General features: G+C 42.1%; 1 protein-coding gene across 4 annotated transcripts in view; it reads right to left on the reverse strand.

Moving 5' to 3' along the window:
* Positions 1–20,169, reverse strand: part of ADGRB3 (adhesion G protein-coupled receptor B3) — an 811,989-nt gene that overhangs the window by 366,355 nt on the left and 425,465 nt on the right. The gene's annotated exons all lie outside the window — the stretch shown is intronic.

Below are 20,169 nucleotides of genomic sequence, written 5' to 3' on the forward strand. Positions count from 1 at the left end.
CACACACACACACACACACACACACATAGTATATGGGTTATGGGATTCTAAAAACTAATCATCCACACAGAGTCCAATGCGTCACTCAGTTATTACTTTTATTAGGTACAATTGTACACATGATCAATAATGTATGTATGTATCAAATCAGCCAATCAAAAAATAAAAGCATGCAGTTATGGTCAAGAGGTTTAGCTGTTGTTCAGACCAAACATATAATGGAACGATTGTTGGTGCTAGACACAGTGGTTTGAGAAATTGCTGATTCCTAAAATGTTTATACTCTACACTTAGATGAACTCTTTAGACAGTGATACAGTGGGGAGAGAGAGATAAAGGGCGGGATGTATTACTATACATCGCCGCCCCTCAACACCCGTCCGCCACGATGCAATCGCATATGTACTAACATATGCGGCTGGCAACGCAGAGCAGTGACGGAGGCCCCCGCGATACCTGTAATGTGGTGTGCGGGGGGTCTCCATCACCTCGCTGGCACCTCCTCCTCCCCTCACCCGGGACAGCTTAGCATGGCTGTCCCCGGAGCCTCCTCCTCCCCCCTGCAGCAGGAAGGACGTCCGGCTGCCATGCTAGGGGGGTTTACCTTCCAGGTCTTGGAGGATCTGCAGCAAGGTAAGCCAGAGGCAGGGGGAGAGGGGGGTCGGCAAAGGCGGCGGGTTTGCAGTGGAGGTGGCGGGCAGTGAAAAGAAGCCCATAGGCTTCTTTAGGGTATTGCCACCCAAAGGTGGCGATACCCTGCTATGTGGTAATGCGGCAGGCGGGGATTCATACAGGAAATGTGGTAAAACCGCAGAAAATGGTGGTTTTACCGCATTTTTAGCTTAGTACATCCCACCTAAAATACCAGCTAAACAGCTCCTACTGTAAATGCCATGTTATAGGCTATGTTTGAAAGATTACAGGAGCTGAATGATTGGTAGTTTATCTGTCCACTTGATCAATCTCCAATGCTTAGTATATCTGCCTCACAATGAGCAGCAGCTCTGTGGACTAAATTGCTAAAGAGTCACTGTAACTTCACTGTGTACAGTAACAGGTTACAGAAACACAATTGTAATGCAGTAACCAGTGGTAACACATCAGTAGTGTATGTAGAAGCTGAGTACTGTGCTTCTGCACAGGACTGTATCATTATACAGTAAAGATGGCTGGAAAATATATTTATTACCAGTTTATATAGCGCACTCATATTTTGCAGCACTTTACAGAGATTATTTGAACATTCATATCTGTACCTGTCCCTACCCCAGTGGAGATTACAATCTCCATTCCCTACCACATGTACACACACACACACTCATTCATTCTAGGGTTAATTATTTTGTTGGGAGCCAATTAACCTACCAGTATAGCTTTGAATTGTGGAAGAAAACCGGAGTACCCGGACAAAACCCATGAAACCACAGGGAAAATATAGTTAGGGCCATGGCGGGAATAAAACCCATGAACTTAGTGCTATGAGGCGGTAATGCTAACCATTACTCTGTCCGTGCTGCCCTGGATATAGTTCGGAGGTCACACCTACCAGCAGACTCTGGTTCCTAGTACCTAGCACTAACCTCGACACTCCAGCTGTTGTTGAACTACACATCCCAGCATGCCCTGCTACAGTTTCACTATTTGGCCATGCTGAAAGTGATGCAGAACATGCTGGGATGTCAAGCTGGAGTATCAAGGTAAGCCATCACTGACCGAGCAGACGACAGTGCTGGAGTATACTGCTTTCTAACAATTATAACTCAAATAATCTTGCATTACAACATAAAGTATGCAAACCATCATCTCTGAATGCACAGTTTTTTGAACCTTTAAGCAGATGTGCTACAGTTACAGCAACAGAAGACCATATTGTATTGTACTTCGTTGCTTGTCCTTAAGTATTTAGATGTTTACTGCAACAGCTACTCTGATTTATTATTATGGATCAAAATAATTCACACTGTCAATGAATTTGAGTTAATTCCCCCCTTTTTTCTTCCCTCCTCCTTCTTCTGGGTACTTTTTTGCTTAATATGAACATTGGTTGGAGGACTTGAGAAAACACAGACTATCTTGATATACCCTTTGGAAAACGGTGAATTATTAACAGCTGCACCTTGATTATTGGAACCTCCATTTTTCTTGTTACGTTGTATGAATGCCTTTGGCGCTATCACAGTCGCCGATGCGTTAGTACAGGTAGGGTAGGGAGGGAAGTTGGCAGAGGGCACCTATAGAAGAACGCCCAGCATTTTATGGTCATCCCCATGAAAATGCTGGGTGTTCCTCTGGGAACGCAAGCGTGCCAATGTCTGCTGGGGGCAGATGGCTGACGTCACACTTTAAAATAATGGGTGGTGACCATCGAATGATTTCTCCCCATCGGCCGCATGCGAGGGGATGTGTTCGCGTATATCCGCTTGCATGTTACCGAGCGGCGTTGAATCACAACCAATATCTTATAGAATCTGCGGTACTTATGTAATATCTGGGCTCCCGGTTTTCTTATGAGACCGTGTCCGCTTGCCACGCTTCGGGCACGGTGGAACGCTGCACTCGCCACACTATATAAAATCAACTCCATGCGTAGTTGGATAGTAGGGGTATGAAAAAATGGGGTGCATTTAACATGGGAGTCCAGATAATACATAAGTACCGAATCTGCATTTAATAAAAATTAACAAAACAAAGGAAATATTTTTTTCCTATTATTCATTTTGTGACAATTTTCATGTTTAATTGACGCATTCTGCTGATTACAGTAGTTGAGGAAACCTGAAAATGAACTAATGCTATTGCTTTTGAAATATTCATATTATAAAACATTTCAAGTCTGGAAGTGTAGCACACAGCACTAGTGGGAAGGATGGGATTTGGGAAATGTTAAGCTACAAAACAAGATGTAATATAAGCCTTGGTTGTGTAACACACAATGGAAAAAACCATCGCTTGGATACAGGGTGAATATGAAAAGAAATAAATAGAAAATAAAAATTGAAAAGGATGCAGAGAAAAAAAGAAACATACTGTAGATGCAGAGTTTGTCAAGCATCTTTCTATTTGTTTTTCTTTTTTCCTTTCCTATATTTTCTATTGCACTGTAGTGTTAATTAATATACAATAACAAGAAGTATTATTCATTATTTTACTAAATCATATCTGTTAAACAAGGGAGCTGTGTGTCAGCCTCCTGGTGTCAGCAGGGGAGAGAACGCTTATGTTCAGGGGTGAAATGAGGCATTCTGTCACCTGGGCAAAAGTTCTGCCAAGTGACCCCACTGCCTTGCCAGTAGACAGTAGTCACCATATAGCTATATAACCACCATATAATGTGAAGAACATTACAGTCACCACCATACAGTACAGAACATTGCAGTCACTGCAATATGATGGCCCTTATTCAGATCTGATCGCAGCACAAATCTGTTCTCAAAATGGGCAAAACCATGTGCACTGCAGGTGGCGCAGATGTAGCACGTGCAGAGAGACTGAAGATTTGGGTGGGGTGTGTTGAAACTGAAATCTAAATTGCAGTGTAAAATGAATGCAGCCAGTATTTACCCTGCGCGGAAACAAAATAACTCACCCAAATCTAACTCTCTCTATACATGTTATATCTGCCCCACCTGCAGAGCACATGGTTTTGCCCATTTTGAGAACAAATGTGTACTGCGATCAGATCTGAATAAGGGCCAATGTCCAGATCATCACAGTGGCCACCATACAGTATAGTATATATAACTTACAGAACATCACAGTGGCCACCATACAGTATAGTTTATATAACTTACAGAATATTACAGTGGGAGAGGATAACTGTGATTTGGTTTACTGTACCTTCCTTGCTCTCCCTGATTACATTTGCAAATCCTGCTCCCTCACTAATGTCCCTCTCCCTCTGTCCCTCAGCAATTATGCCCTCTCTGTCCTGCCTTAGCTGAACCCCTACATATGTTAGTGAATACAGCTATTGGGGATTCAACAAGAATAGTTTGCTTTAGTCATTGCCTGCCATATTAGAAAAGCAGATTGGGACTTTTCCATTCCACGCCATACTTGAATAAACTATTACTTTATTATGCTGATTTCTTTCATGTTAAAAGGAGAGAATATACTGTAGATCAGAGTAGTTTGATGTAAACCTCTAAGCGATTTGATACTGTTATAAAAGGTGGCTCTTGGGATAAATTATTAACATGTCATTTTAGTACAAATATTTGGTACTTATGTATTATCTGGGCTCCCATGTTAAATGCACCCCATCTTTTCATACCCCTACTATCCAACTACGCATGGAGTTGATTTTATATAGTCTGGCGAGCCACCGTGCCCGAAGCGTGGCGAGCGGACGCGTTCTCATAAGAAAAACGGGAGCCCAGATATTACATAAGTACAAAATATTTTAATGAACCGTGGCACCCAATAAGCAACTAGAACTTTTCTGTTTAAATAAAACAGCCCTTAAAAGGAATGGCATAAACTCTGAGATACTGGAGAACCTTACTGGTAATTGTATTTTAACCCTTTAAGGTCCAACGTCTAGTCAGGCTCAATAGCCCTAGCGCTAGTAGCAGATCCAATGGTGAGTCACTTTAAAATAAGAACGTTAACATTGCTCAACATTCAATGTTAAATACAATTAATTTAAACCTTTAAACCAGACTGTTGGAATTGCAAAACAAACTTTGGACGACAAAGGGTTAATGAGAATGGATGAAATCAGGATTTAACACATGGTGTACTATATTGTCTTGTGGGCCTGATTCAGAGTTATGAAATGACTATGCATGCGTAACATACAGTACACACTGCACAGGCAGATTAGTGAAAGAAAATGCTTATGGATAGTAAATGGAAAGCGGCTGGAGGTTGACTGAAAGGAAGGCAGCGTTTGGGGGGTGGAATCCAGATGTTTTCTGGGAATATGTCAGGAAAATAAATGTTTAAATGGAGGGTCTGAGATGTCAGCGCTGACCTTGTACAGCCTGTCTCAGTTGCAGATTAGTGTAAGGGTCAGAGCTATTCACATTTGCACAGACTGCTAACACTTTTTGATGGTTTGGAAATTGCATATGGATTTGCGAGTGGATGCCAGTTAGCCATCCATTCCCAATTTACTCACAGCTTTACCCGGGGCGGGTTATCGTTCAGTCTGGGCAACGACTATCTCCTCACAGTCATCTGCAACTTTGCAGATTAACGATCAGGCCATAATCAGGCAGTGTGTTTGCTATGTGATGCTTTAATAAAAGAAAAATAATAATAATAACCTCATGAACATAAAATAAAATATCAGGGGGTCACAACGAACAACTCTTCAATTGCCACACAAAGTTGAACCAACACCTGAGGTTGCCAATGCAAACACATAGAGCTGCCCTTTACCATACAGTGGGATCTATGGACAGAGGGGACGATACAGGAAAAGGATAACTTCAACTTGAAACTTACTGGTAAGAGCATTATGATTTTATTTCTGCTCAGCAGGACACCGCAGAGTGTGCGGTTTTTTATTTCATGACCAGAGGATAAGATTACACCTATCATTTATAAACCAGTGTATTCCATAATGTACTCATACAAAGGATTACCTTCTATTCGTAGTAAAACGTTATTGATTTATCCATGCCCGATTCTGTACATGGTTACTGGAATTTTAGCATGTAACACTTTGATTGCCGGTAATGCTGGGATAATAAAACAATCCTGTTTTGAATACGCTTGGTGCACTTGTTGCATTACTCATGCAGAATCACCTATCTAGTTCTCTCCGGGTCATTACAATAACCAGCATAGATTGTGTGGGTGTAGTACTGGAAAACTATATATAATTCATCTATCTGAGCCTATTTGAGATTCAAAACATGCAATTTACAATATCTCTGTCATTGAAATTCAAAGTTATTTCAATAACTAGTATGACAAATAATCTAAAGGCACTGGGACATTCTGGGACATTTATGTAATCAGCACACAGGAAAATGTTTGTGTTGCCCACAGTAACAATGTTATTATGCAGTCTATTTATCATTACTTGGTGAAATGTTTCCTCTTGTCTATTGGGACGGTACACCTGTCAAACCATAACATAGGTGTCCTAAGGTGAGCTTGGAGAGGACAGAAACCTACCAAAGAGCAGAAGGGCTAATAAAAATATAAATAGAAAAAGGTGGTGTAATGACGCACAGGAAAATTCTAAACTTTTATTAGCACAGGAACCCTCATATACTGTTATCTTTAGTTTGAATGAAATAGGTGAGCGTGTGCTACCACTGGACATACAGATGTATCGGGATTCATCTTTGTAGGTGATGGCGATGGCGTCGCCATCGCCATCACCTGCATCCCCGCCATCTTTATCCCGGAAGGGGACGCGCGTGCACGAGGTGCGCGCGCGTCCCCTTCCGACGGTGCTGCCCTCGGTCGCCCGGTGCCAACACCGGGCGACCGCACCCCCTCGCAGCCTCCTCGGGTCCCCCCCAGCACTATCGAGCGGGAGGCGACAGTATTGCGTCCGCCTCGCCGCCCCGCCGCCCTGATACTGAGACGCGCGTGCGTGGGGGACGCACACGCGTCTCAGTCAGATGGAGCGCCATGCTGCTGGCGGTTCGACAGCAAAGATAAAACCTTTAATTACAGGGGAAAGAAAAGTATTTCACTGTGTGGTGCACTAAAGACAGGATTTATTAAAATGTAACTTTTATTGAGTACATTTAAAATAGTAGCAAAATATTGACACACAATAACAAACATGAAACACAGAAATGTGAATTAAAAAGAATAATACATCTTAACTCACCATGTACATTCCTTAGTATCAAGAGCGTCAGGTATGAAAGAGGATATATTGTGTTACTTTGTAACTTTTATAAGCACTGACAGCTCATGAGTAGGTCGCCTGTAGAACGTACAATCGGTTTGTCAATAGGCTGAGGATTTATATGTAATCACCCCAGTATAACTTTTCCTATTGAAGGATAGATGCAGCAGGTGAGATGTCCCGCATAAATAATATCAATAGCGGGTACGGGTATGCCACGATCTTGCACGTGTCCTTCCGCACGGTCAGCGTCTGGTTGAGAACTGCTACTTCTACACCAGCCTGCTGCACCATCGTCGGGAAGAGGACCGTGAGTCGCGGGGGCTGATGGATGGCTTGCAAAGGGAACCTGTGCACATGTGATACAACGCTGTCAGTCCTCCGTTGCTCAGGAGTCAGAGAGTCTCTGGCTCAGCGTCTCTGGCTCAGCGGACCCAGTGAGAACCAGTGGCTCCACCCAGGTAGGAATGCGAGCATGTTTTCACTGAGAACAATGAAATATATACCGAGCACGTACTGCTGTGGCTGCGGTATATAGATGACCTGCTGATAGTGTGCGGATAGGGACCTTGGTCTTTTCATGGAATTCATGAAGAAGCTCAACGACAATGAGCTTAATCTTAAGCTCACCTTCCACACCAGCCAAAAAGAGGTTGAGTACATGGACCTTCGCATTAGCGTTGAAACGGATGGATCACTGACTACAGACATCTTTCGGAAGAGTACAGCCACAAACTCTCTGCTACATAGTAGCAGTGCCCACTTCCCTCTTTCATCAAGGGACTCCCCAAGGGGGAGTACCTGAGAACAAAAAATAATTGCTCCAAACAATCCATCTATGATGAAAGAGCAAACCAAATTGACTAGACTCATGAACAGAGGGTACAGCAAAACGGCAATTCGCAAAACTAGGAAGGAGGTCTATGTATACAATAGAGAACAACTTCTTGTCCCTGGCAACAAGAAAAATGATCAACCTGACAAGATACTATTTATCAGGACATTTTTGCCAAGAGTGGCGGGATATTCAGAATGTATTGAATAAACACCTTAATGTCCTTAAAACTGATAAGGATTTGGAAAAAATTCTGGGGAACAAGGTGGAGACGCATTGACAATCTTAGAGACATTCTGGTCCACAGCCACTTTGCAAAAGATAACAAAACTACAATCACTAAGAAAGGGTCCTTCGAATGTGGCACATGTAAAACCTGCTCCCTAATGGTTCCACAAGATTCCTACATTGACAAGTATGGAAAAGTATGGAAAATCTGCCACTATATAACCTGTGACTCCGCAGGGGTCATTTATAATTTGGAGTGCCCCTGTGGGAAGCACTATATTGGCAAAACCTGTCGACCACTCAAAAAGAGACATTCAGAGCACCATCTCAGCATCAGGAATGCAACAAAAGACCAACAAAAATGTAAAACCCTCACACCTGTTGCCAGACATTTTCTTAAACATCATGGGGGTAACCCCAATGGGTTGAGGGCATTTGGGATGGTGAAGATTGAGTTGGGCATACGAAGGTGAGATTGGGATTGAGAACTCCCTAAGCAGGAGACTCGATTGATATTTCTAATAGGCAACATGTCCCCAGGAGGTTTAAATAAAGAGAACAACTTTACAGTGTTCTTGTAATGGTACAATACTTACCTTAACTTCTTTCACAAAGGACAGCAATCCCCTCCTTCATTCTCTCCCCAGCCATATCTCATCTCTTCCTACTTTTCTCCTTTTTCCCTACTTCTCTTTTCCCCTTTCTTATATAACTAATTAACCAACCTTGCATAACATATACATGGCACTATTCAAGTACCCACTGGCAGATAAAGTGTATTAAAATTAAAATCACTGACCTTAAAAAGGATTATTTATATATATATATATATATATATATATATATATATATATAAAAATTCCCATCCAAATTTTCTTATATTGACTGATATTTTCCTATTGTTACTTACTGTCCCCCATATAGGATGAACCTGATAGAAGATATGTGATCTATAGTATATCATAACATCTACAGAATGTCAATCTCGGGACAATTATATATTAGACATTAAAAATCACAAAACACTTATCTATGTCTTCCTGGGTAACACTGTGACGAGAATACATTTTATTACATATGAATAATTATTTCAAACATGCCATTTTATTTATTTCCAGCTTCATCTATTTTTGTAACGATAAAGACATTATAATTTTTTATTTTTTATTTCATATTTCATCATGATCCTCTTGAGCAAATATTTATCATTTATGTTTGCTGCAGTGTAAACATAAGAACCATCACAGGTTTCTCATGAGCAGCAGCAACACTTATTCTTTCTTACATGGCAATCAGTGATCAGGTGTATGAATTTGCATTCATCCACAGCACACTCATGAATATTGATGAGGTAGCAGGTATTTAAAGAGCTTCCGGTAGCTTGCCAGGTACAGTAGGTCCTGATAAAGCTCCTAAGCAAAGTGTACGCTGACCGATTCAGCCTTAGTGTGCGCACCCCCCATTCCCTGTCCCTGTTTGAAAATGTATTTTGAATTGTACTAGCCTAATATTGAACGATCAGAGCAGACATCAGTTCTCACTGGGAGCTAGATTCTCTAAACTTCAAAAGTGGTAAAATGGAGAGTGATAAACAGCCATCCAATCAGCTCCTACCTGTCATTTTACAGACTGTGTTTGAAAAATGTCAGGCTGGAGCTGATTGGCTGGCTGTTTATCACTCTCCATTTTATCACTTTTGAAGCTTAGAGAATCTGGCCCTGGGTCCGCTGAGCCAGAGACGCGGCGTGTGACGTCCACACCATGACTCTCCGACTCCTGAGTAGGCAGAGGACTGACGGCATTGTATCACATGCGCCCCGTCCCCTTCGCAAGCTATCCAGCAGTCGCTGCAACTCACGGTCCTCTTCCCAATGATGGGAAAGCAGGCTGGTGTAGAAGTGGCAGTTCACACCAGACGCTGACCATCCGGGAGGACACGTGCAAGATTGCAGCATACCCGTACCTGCTATTGATATTATTTATGCGGGACATCTCACCTGCTGCATCTATCCTTCAATAGGAAAAGTGATACTAGGGTGATTACATATAAATCCCCAGCCTGTTGTCACACCGATTGTACGTTCTTCAGGCGATCTACTCATTTGAGCTGTCAGTGCTTATAAAAGTTACAAAGTAACACAATATATCCTCTTTCAAAACTGATGCTCTTGATTTGTTGTATCATACTAAGGAATTTACATGGTGGGGCCACACTGAGTTAGGATATATTATCCTTTTAAATTCACATTTCTGTGTTTCATGTTTGTTATTGTGTGTCAATATTTTGCTACTATTTTAAATGTATTCAATCAAAGTTACTTTTTAATAAATCCTTTCTTTAGTGCACCACACAGTGAAATACTTTTCTTTACCCTGTAATTACTAATAAAAATATAGCCTGGATTCATGGGTGCCGGAATGCACTTTAACATGATGAATTCCAATGGTCAGTACTCCCATATCTGGTTCCCTACTGTTAAACTCTGTTAAAATACTGTTAAATTCCTGAGATGTGGGATCCCCACTGACAGGGGCTATTTTCTCTTGTGGGGGTCCATGACCCCCATAGATGGAGAATTTAACCTGTGGCGAGTGCAGCAAGCCACTGAGCCCATGGTGTGGTGAGCACAGCATGGTGAGTGCATTGAGCCTGCAAGGGGCATCTTGGTGCTCATCCCCCAATAGGAGTACTTGCGGTCAAGATTCTGATGTTGGTACTGTACATCTACTGTTGGACTCCTGACTGTTGGAGCATCATAATACACCCGGATTCAGATGCATTATTAGGTGTGGTGATACCCTGTGCGCACTCTGCATAGGCAACCCCTCCATCCACCTTGATGGATGCACAGCTGCCAGGAAATGGCGGCCCCTCTTCAAAGAAGTTGTGGTGTAGGGCATTGCAATAGGGGTCACACAGTGCCTTTGTGGTAAATACGCACTGCATAAGCAATCTAAAAAGCATTGGTTATTGGAGACCAAATCTAGAGATAAAGTAGGGCCTTGATCATCTCAGTGTGCTCCAATTTTTTTGATCAAAAGATTAGTATGAAGCAGGCATATTTACACTTCCATATAACTCTGCACTTCTGCTGGCACACTTTTACTTAACATTGCCTACATGAGAGCACCCCATTACACCCCAGCTACATCACTTCAGTCACATGTGCAGTTGATCCTGTAGTACATAGAACTCTGCATGACCTGTTATGTTATATGGTTAATCTTGCGCAGTGCAATAAATGCAAGATATGTTCAACTCTGCATACCAACCAATTATTTACATGTTCTTATTATACTGTAGTCACAACACATATATAAGATAGTATGAAGTTTTCATTTATCTGTTGTTTCTACCAATTAGTATTATAGAGAATGAATTACAAAACAAATACATTGCAAGACTCCAAACAAAATTTTTCACAAATTACCAACATTTATTTTAATTTTTAAAATGTCAAATTATTAAAATCTTGCAATTCTGCATTGCTGTGATAAGTCAGATGGACAGACACCTGAAGAGGTGCATCACATGTTGCTTATCCTGTATGTGCTATAGAACATCATTTTGAAGGCCTCAGGAATGAGCATCCCATTACTTTGTAGAATGAAAGTTACTTGCACGTTGCCATGGATACAATATTCTTTCTTTTGGCAGTGGACGATAAAATGAAAGAAAAACAGAAGTCTCAGGCACTGAGGATTTACAATTTACAACTTTTGCTTTTGAACGATGAAAAAAGAAATGCAATATGTGAAATGACTTTGGAAGTGTGAAATTCACTGACAACTGGAGCCTTGATCAATTTCGGGTTTTGAGTCGAAAGTTGTCAGAACAGCATGTGCACATATGTTATCAGTGGTCTGCTAGTTGTTTTTGAAAGATCCGAGAAATTACAAAATGAAATGTCAGAATAAAAACACTGCAAGTGTCATTTATGCAAGTAATCTTATTGTATCATCATGCAAAACTATAGGATGTTTTTCTTATTGTAGGATGACACCATTTAATATGAAATATGAAAAACCCATTATCACAACTAAGCCCTAGTGAAATAAGTCTGCACTTTTTTGTACTTAGAATTAAAACAGAACACTATTAAAGCTTTGAAATTCAATACTAGATCACATTCCTATATATCATCTGATCCAGAGTTTTGTTTAGCACTGATACACTGTTGTCAATGCTGATCCCGAGTGCTGCAGCACATACACAGCACATACAGTATGCATTGGATATAGAAAAATGTGAGGATTGTTGTCAACACTCCTCTGTCCATGGCTCACCTGAGACACCACTCTGTGTCTCAGGTTGGTAGTCTAAGGCATAATCTAATTTTACTATAGTCAATGTGATAGCAAAACCAGTGCTAGTGACTGCAGATCACAAAATATAACGAGTAGTCAGCACTCATTCTCACTAATTGAATGTGTATGGATCACCACAACTATAAATTCAATCCATAAAAAAATATGTCCAATTCAGAAATCAATCAGGATCCTCATACTAGTTAAATGGTTATGAGCACAGGTACTGTGTATATGATATCCAATCCAGATAGGTATTAGTGGTTACAGTAGGCCCCACTGTGTTTTCTGGTGGCAGTCACCCTATATATACCTAGCTGCTGTTGAACATTTCTCTGGGTACTTAATCCAGGGTACTATACTGTATTTGTTCAGTAGTCTTTTGGTATGCTTGTGTCTGGTTCCAATACAATGAAGTTATGGCTGGTGGATTAGATGCCAGCTGTATGTACTGTACATTACCACTGCTTAAGGACTGTCAAATGTTACTGATGGTCCAGTCGCTAAACAAGGGAACTTCAGAATTTAACTCAGTCTAGCCCAACAAATTTCTCCTATGATGTATAGGTTATCACGGTAGCACAGCCAAACCTGGGGTGATAACAGGCTTTATGTAACACTGCTCAGGATCTAAGACTGGTATCTGGTACTACAGTATCCTGGCCGGAGCACTTCAGTGATACTCAGTCAGACCCACCAGACTTTTCCTATGGTGTGGAGGAGAGCAGCACCATACCGCCAGACCCAGTCAGATACTATAGTAAAGTACTGTATAGCAAGTGCAATGAAAAGGGTACATTTATTATCAACCATGTTCACTCGGGATTGCAGTTTTTTTCAAAGATTACATCTCCTAAACATAAAGCCCAGCAGAATTTGCTACTAGGCAGAACACACATGTATGAATCAACAGACCATCGGCCAAACTCGGCAGGACTTTCCCTAGGCACCAATACAACACAGAAATGTTCCAATATTCATTCCTGCAAACTGTTTTTACTTCAGCTCAAAATGCACTTTCAAATAGAACACGTTTTGGCTGATGTGCTCGGAGAAGCATACAGGGATCAGTCAGCTCTGTCCTGCGCTTCTGTGTGTAAAAGTTAAAGAGAGGGTTAAAAATGAAAGAAATTTGAATGCCCCCCCCCCCCCCCCCTTTCCCCCCTAATCATAACCAGCCCAGACTCTTTGAGTGTTTGCTGGTTCAGAAAAATTTGCATATAGTCTCCTTTATTTAAAGAACCTGAACCAGGCTCGGGTATGGGTAATAGGGTCGATAAGAGGAAGGTCAACATGCATTGGGTCGACCACTGAAGGTCTACATACCTGAAGGTCAACATGGGGTTAGGTTAACAGGGTCAATAGGTCGACACATGCATTAGGTCGACATGGGCTAAGTCAACAGTCAAAAGGTCGACATGGGGGTTTTCACCTTTTTATCCCGAATGTCAACACAGTTGACATGGATACTAAAAAAATGCACCGCGTCCCCTCACATGGCTCGATGCACACACCATGCTTCCAGCATTGTGCCTCGTTATGCTTAGCACACTGTTTTATTCACCCACCATGTCCCAGCAGATGGCAGTGAATGAAATACCACCTGTCGGAACATGTCGGCAGAAAAAAAAGAAAAGAAAAACCCCAGGTCGACCTTTTGACTGTCGACATTACACATGTCAACCTAATGCATGTGTCGACCTAGTGCAGGGCCGAAACTAGGTGTTTCGGCGCCCGGGTCGGCAGTCACTTGGTCGCCCCCCCCCCCCCCCCCCCCCCAAAAAATAAATAAATAAAATTACTGCCTTGGGGACAGGCAGCGGGGGTCCGGAGACTGGAGAACGTTAACTCCGGCTCCTAGCGCTGCCGGGCGGTGGGCGGGAAGCAGATTTTGAATAGACTTGCCGGACGCTGATTGGCTGAATTCAACCAATCAGCGTCCGGCAAGTCTTTTCAAAATCATCAGCGCTTCCCTCCGCCAGGCAAATAGCGAGCGGCTGTGTATGTGAAAGCTGCCGCTACACCAGTCCCTGGACCCCCGCTGCCAACATACCTGTGTGCAGCCAGCAGGGGTAGGCAGCGTCCAGGGACTGGTGTAGCGGCAGCCTTCTCTCACTCCATCTCCTAGCGCTATCTGCCTGGCGGCAGGAAGCGCCGATGACTTTGAAAAGACTTGCCGGACGCTGATTGGCTGAATTCAGCCAATCAGCGTCCGGCAAGTCTTTTCAAAACCTGCTTCCCGCCCACCGCCCGGCAGCGCTAGTAGGAGCCGGAGTTAACCCACCAGGCCCCGGACCCCCGCTGCCCGTCTCCGGGACCCCGGTAGGAGCCAGCCTTAACTCACCACTCCCTGGACCCCCGCTGCCCATCCCCGGGACCTCGAACTAGCGCCCCCACCCTCCAGCGCCCGGTGCACGTGACCCCCTAGCCCCCCCCCTAGTTACGGCCCTGCCTAGTGACCTTGTCGACCTAAAAGGCTCTTGGACTGTTCCTGATACCAAAAATCAGACTGATCTGTGCATGCTTCATGTTTGGCAGAATTTAAAAAAAGCCCAAGTAAATGACCACAAATTTTTTTCTTTCAAAACAAACATTGGTAACCCGTCGCATTGCAATTCTTTAGTATATTACCCAGTGTCACTGGCTTCTACTTTGTGTGGATGAATAGGCAAATGCATGGCATCTCTCTATAGGGTTTATTCTAGTTCATTCTTTCTGACAAAATCCTTCTTAGATGGACAAAACCATGTGCACTGCAGGGGGGCAGATGTAACATGTGCAGAGAGAATTAGATTTGGGTGAGTTATTTTGTTTCTGTGCAGGGAAAATACTGACTGCATGATTTTACACTTCAATATAGATCTCACTTCGAAGAAAAACCCCACCCAAATCTAATTCTCTCTGCACAAGTTACATCTGCCCCACCCGCAGTGCACATGGTTTTGTCCATCTAAGAAGGATTTTGTCAGAAAGAATGGACTAGAATAACACCCTATATCTTTCTTCAAAAGGTTAGAGCTGTATGTCAAGGTATACCAGTATTTAAAGTGTCATTCAATCAATCCAGGTGATCATTAGTGTTACTAAATTAATGGTCACCTGCATTTGAATGATAGTCATATGCTGTGTACACACGGGACAATTTGAAATTCGATTTTGACTATATAGTCAAAATCGAATCAGTATTGCATAGACCTTCAATCCCGATTTGATGCCAATGCGTACTCCAGTTCAGCTGAAATCCAAAAGCCAAATAGACAGTGCAGCAATGACTGTATATTGCAGGTTGATCGTAGATAGTATGAATTGTATGTAAATAGCACATGAGATTGCAATCTAATCTTTCTGTGTGTACACAGGGTCGATTAGGCTTGCTATTTGATCGCATTGGGATCGAATCGCACGGCAATCCACCCGACAAGCATGCAATTTTGACTATATAGTGCAGATCTGCAATATAAAGTCATTGCTGCCCTGTATACTGTATCTGGGTTTTGATTTGTGCTGTCCTGGGAGTGTGCATCGGGATTGCATCAGGATCGATAGGTAAAAAACCTTTGCAGTCTGCATGTGATGGGCATGCGATCCCGATGCCTATGTAGTCAAAATTGTGTGCTGGATTGTACCGTACACAACATTTGTCGAATAGCAAAGGAATCTCACCATGTGTACACACCATAAGTTTCATGCCGTAATTATGCTGCAAGTGATAATTTAATTGTAGGGCACTGATAAATACAAATTCAATGAAATTAAGAATATAGGCATTCAAAATGATTTTGGAAAACACATTGCTTGATTGTTGTAGACAGGGCCGGCGCTAGCCACTCAGCAGCTCCTGCAGTGCAGGGAGGTGCCGAGCTGAAGAGGCGCTGAGCTGCAGTGACTGCCACTCTGTGCAGGGAGGTGGTGTACACGGGACTGAGCACACCCTGCGGCGCACGCGCGCGGGGGGGTGACGAGTGAACAGGCTGCGCTTCCTGGAATTTGGACTCCGCACTCACCCAGGAAGGAGAAGCTGGGCAGGCCTGGGGGAAGGGGAGCTGTGGGGGGCCGAGGGTGAGACCTACTAAAGATCAACGGGTGCTGGAGGTCAGACCTAAGAAGTAGGAGAAGGAGACCCCGGGCTGCAGTGACTGCCAGCTGGCCGCCAGCTTCTCAGGTAGGAGCTGCTCCAGCCATGGATGGGGTTGCCTGGGGATATATAATAGAGTATGTCACACTGCCATAGACTTCCTGGGGTCAAGCTCCAACATTGCACTGTAGAACCCAGGTAGACTGATCTAAGCATGAAATAATTAATAATTACAAAACATATTTAGCAGGCAGCCCACAAAGATCAGCAGTTATGTATGTGTAACTGTATGTAACTGTGGGCATTATATATATATATATATATATATATATATATATATATTATATCTATCTATCTATCTATCTATCTATCCTATTGTGGAAGGGCACCAGGGCAGGTGAACAGCAGCAGAGAGTGCCGGGCCGCACAAACCTCTCTCTCTCTCTCTCTCTCTCTCTCTCTCTCTCTCTCTCTCTCTCTCTCTCTCTCTCTCTCTCTCTCTCTCTCTCTCTCTCTCTCTCTCTCTCTCTCTCTCTATATATATATATATATATATATATATATATATATATATATATATATAGAGGAAGAAATATGCGGCACTCAGGAGTCTTCATGAAAATCAGGTAAGTTTATTCCAACATGTTTCGGGAGACGATACTCCCGTCGTCAGGGATAAGTTACAAGTGCAAACAAACCAAACTTTATTCATCACACTCAGTTCCTCCACCAATGAGCAGCGTTCACCAATCAGTGTGAACACCTGTGCTCACCTGTGAGTCAAGACTTAATCGTCAAGTCCACAGGGAGAACAGGGGCCAGACCAATCAGTTTAACTAATTCAACCCACAATAACAGTGCAAAGAAAATAAAAAAATAAAAATAAAATGTATATAATCACATAACAAGTATTTAGAAAAATATATACAAAAGATATTTTTTGCTGCACAACAAAGATAAATCCATAAACAGATATATATAATAAATAACTATTAATAAGGGTTGAGAAAAAGTATTTAATTATATAATAAAATCAGGTCGCTGGTTGCAACCTGTTAATATTAAATATCCATTATAGATCCAATATATCATAAGGAGTTAATTTTAACTTAATAATATTTTACAAGAAACAGTGCATCCCTAGTTTCTCATTAAGTCCCCGTGGGGCCAGGGTGTCTAATTTCATTATCCATTTGCTTTCACAGCGGAGTAGTAACTTTCCCCTGTTGCCACCTCGCCTTAAAGGGGGGATATGGTCAATAATTTTTGTGCGTAAACTAGAAACTGAATGTCCTGCATCCAAAAAGTGCCTGGGCACAGGCATATCAGTATTGCCCGTCAAAAGCGCTGATCTAATAGTGGTTCTATGGTTAGCCATTCGTTCCCTAAAGCTTGTTTCAGTTTTACCAACATAAGCATATCCACACGGACAGTACAAAAGATATATTATAAATTTAGACGTGCAAGTGAGGACATGTCTTATGTTGTATTTTTTACCGCTGTACGCTCCCTTTAAGGCGAGGTGGCAACAGGGGAAAGTTACTACTCCGCTGTGAAAGCAAATGGATAATGAAATTAGACACCCTGGCCCCACGGGGACTTAATGAGAAACTAGGGATGCACTGTTTCTTGTAAAATATTATTAAGTTAAAATTAACTCCTTATGATATATTGGATCTATAATGGATATTTAATATTAACAGGTTGCAACCAGCGACCTGATTTTATTATATAATTAAATACTTTTTCTCAACCCTTATTAATAGTTATTTATTATATATATCTGTTTATGGATTTATCTTTGTTGTGCAGCAAAAAATATCTTTTGTATATATTTTTCTAAATACTTGTTATGTGATTATATACATTTTATTTTTATTTTTTTATTTTCTTTGCACTGTTATTGTGGGTTGAATTAGTTAAACTGATTGGTCTGGCCCCTGTTCTCCCTGTGGACTTGACGATTAAGTCTTGACTCACAGGTGAGCACAGGTGTTCACACTGATTGGTGAACGCTGCTCATTGGTGGAGGAACTGAGTGTGATGAATAAAGTTTGGTTTGTTTGCACTTGTAACTTATCCCTGACGACGGGAGTATCGTCTCCCGAAACATGTTGAAATAAACTTACCTGATTTTCATGAAGACTCCTGAGTGCCGCATATTTCTTCCTCTGTATATGGACATACCGTTCAATGAAGGCACCTGAGCATTTGGTTCAAGCTGAACATTGGGAGTGCCGGATACCGTGACTATCTATTTGAGAACAAGCTGTGTTCTAATCAAGGCACCCACGACTTTAAAATTATATTCGTCATTTGGGACCTGACCGCCCTCAACAGAGACTATCCTACTAATTGTTCGCACATATCCATTATGGCTGAAGGTATTGATACGGATGTGTCCTTCTCCCAGCTTGATTCCTGTGATCATTTCAGCTACTCTGATGTAGAAGTTGAAAATATTTTGTTTACCCGCACCTTGATAGGTGACACCTCAGCGCCTGACTGCAGAGATCTCTACAATGAATGGTACAAACTACGGAAACGTGAGGTAGATTTTCTCTACCATGGCATTACATTATCTGACTACTATCGCCAAAAACATATACCAAGGGGTTTCCGAGTACATAATGTACCGACCATTGGACGTCAAAACAGCACCTTTTGCAAGAAATGGATCGGTATACTCAACAAGTGTTGATCGCTACACCAAAGAACTCATAAATTTTAAAAAGGACAAAGCTAAAAAAGTCCAACGAGATTATGAGACTAATAATGTGTATGCATGGCTCAACCCTCAACGTACTCGTGATAATCCTCCTACACATACCAGATCCCGATACAGCCGTCCTCCACGCCCTAATGTGCATGATTCCAGCACATCATTAAGTGAAGGTGAAAATCTGCATGGTGCCGCTGAATCTACACTACCCCCTTTAGACGTACGTCCCAAAAGACAGGTAGCTATGAAAAAGCCACAATACTACCACGGAGGACGCGGAGGGGGAAACAGAACACAAGGGAGAGGAGGTCCACGTACAGGCCGACAGTAGAAGAACTTGTCTTTAATCTGACGGACGTACCTTTATCTCCGGCAGAATTGTCTGTTTTGTCTAAAGGACTTTCATATATTCCCTCTGCAACACATGATCCTGTACAGTGGCAGATTGATGCTTACAGGTTTACAAGAACTTTACGTATAAAAGAACATTTTGGCTCTAATCCTACAAGCACGGACAATACCAGTATTCCACCACAGTTGCAGAAGCTGAAACAGGTATCGTCCTTTGATCCCCCATCGCATTCTCCTTCCATTAAATCTTTTACTCGTGTACTAACTGACACTCCAGAAATGTGTTCAATCCCTCGTAATTATTGTCCCAATTTATCTGCTATTGAGACTAAAGCCTTAAAATCATTAAGTGAACGTACCGATATTGTCGTGCGATCGGCCGACAAGGGGGGTGGGGTTGTTATACAGTCTACTGCCAATTATGTACAGGAATGTCAACGCCAGTTAGATGACACATGTGTTTATGAATTGCTTGAATCTGACCCTACTGCACAGTTTAAATGCGAACTTGATGCATTATTGTTGAAGGCTTTTTCCGAGGGTGTTATTTGTCAAGAATTATTAAAAGTTTTGTCAGTGCAATACCCTATAACTCCTTTGTTTTACACTCTCCCAAAGGTACACAAGAGATTGGTTGATCCCCCTGGTAGACCCATTATATCTGCCAGGGGTTCCTTGTTTCAGCCAATCTCTGTGTACCTTGACAGCTTTTTAAATCCGTGTGTGCAGGCGACTGAGTCCTACCTTAAGGATACCAATGATTTATTGAAACGATTATTATCACTAAACCAGTTTGACCCGGGTCTTATTCTTTGTATAGCCGATGTAGT

Source organism: Crinia signifera, chromosome 3 (assembly GCF_055691185.1).
Source record: "Crinia signifera chromosome 3, ASM5569118v1, whole genome shotgun sequence".
NCBI classification, from domain to species: Eukaryota; Metazoa; Chordata; class Amphibia; order Anura; family Myobatrachidae; genus Crinia; species Crinia signifera.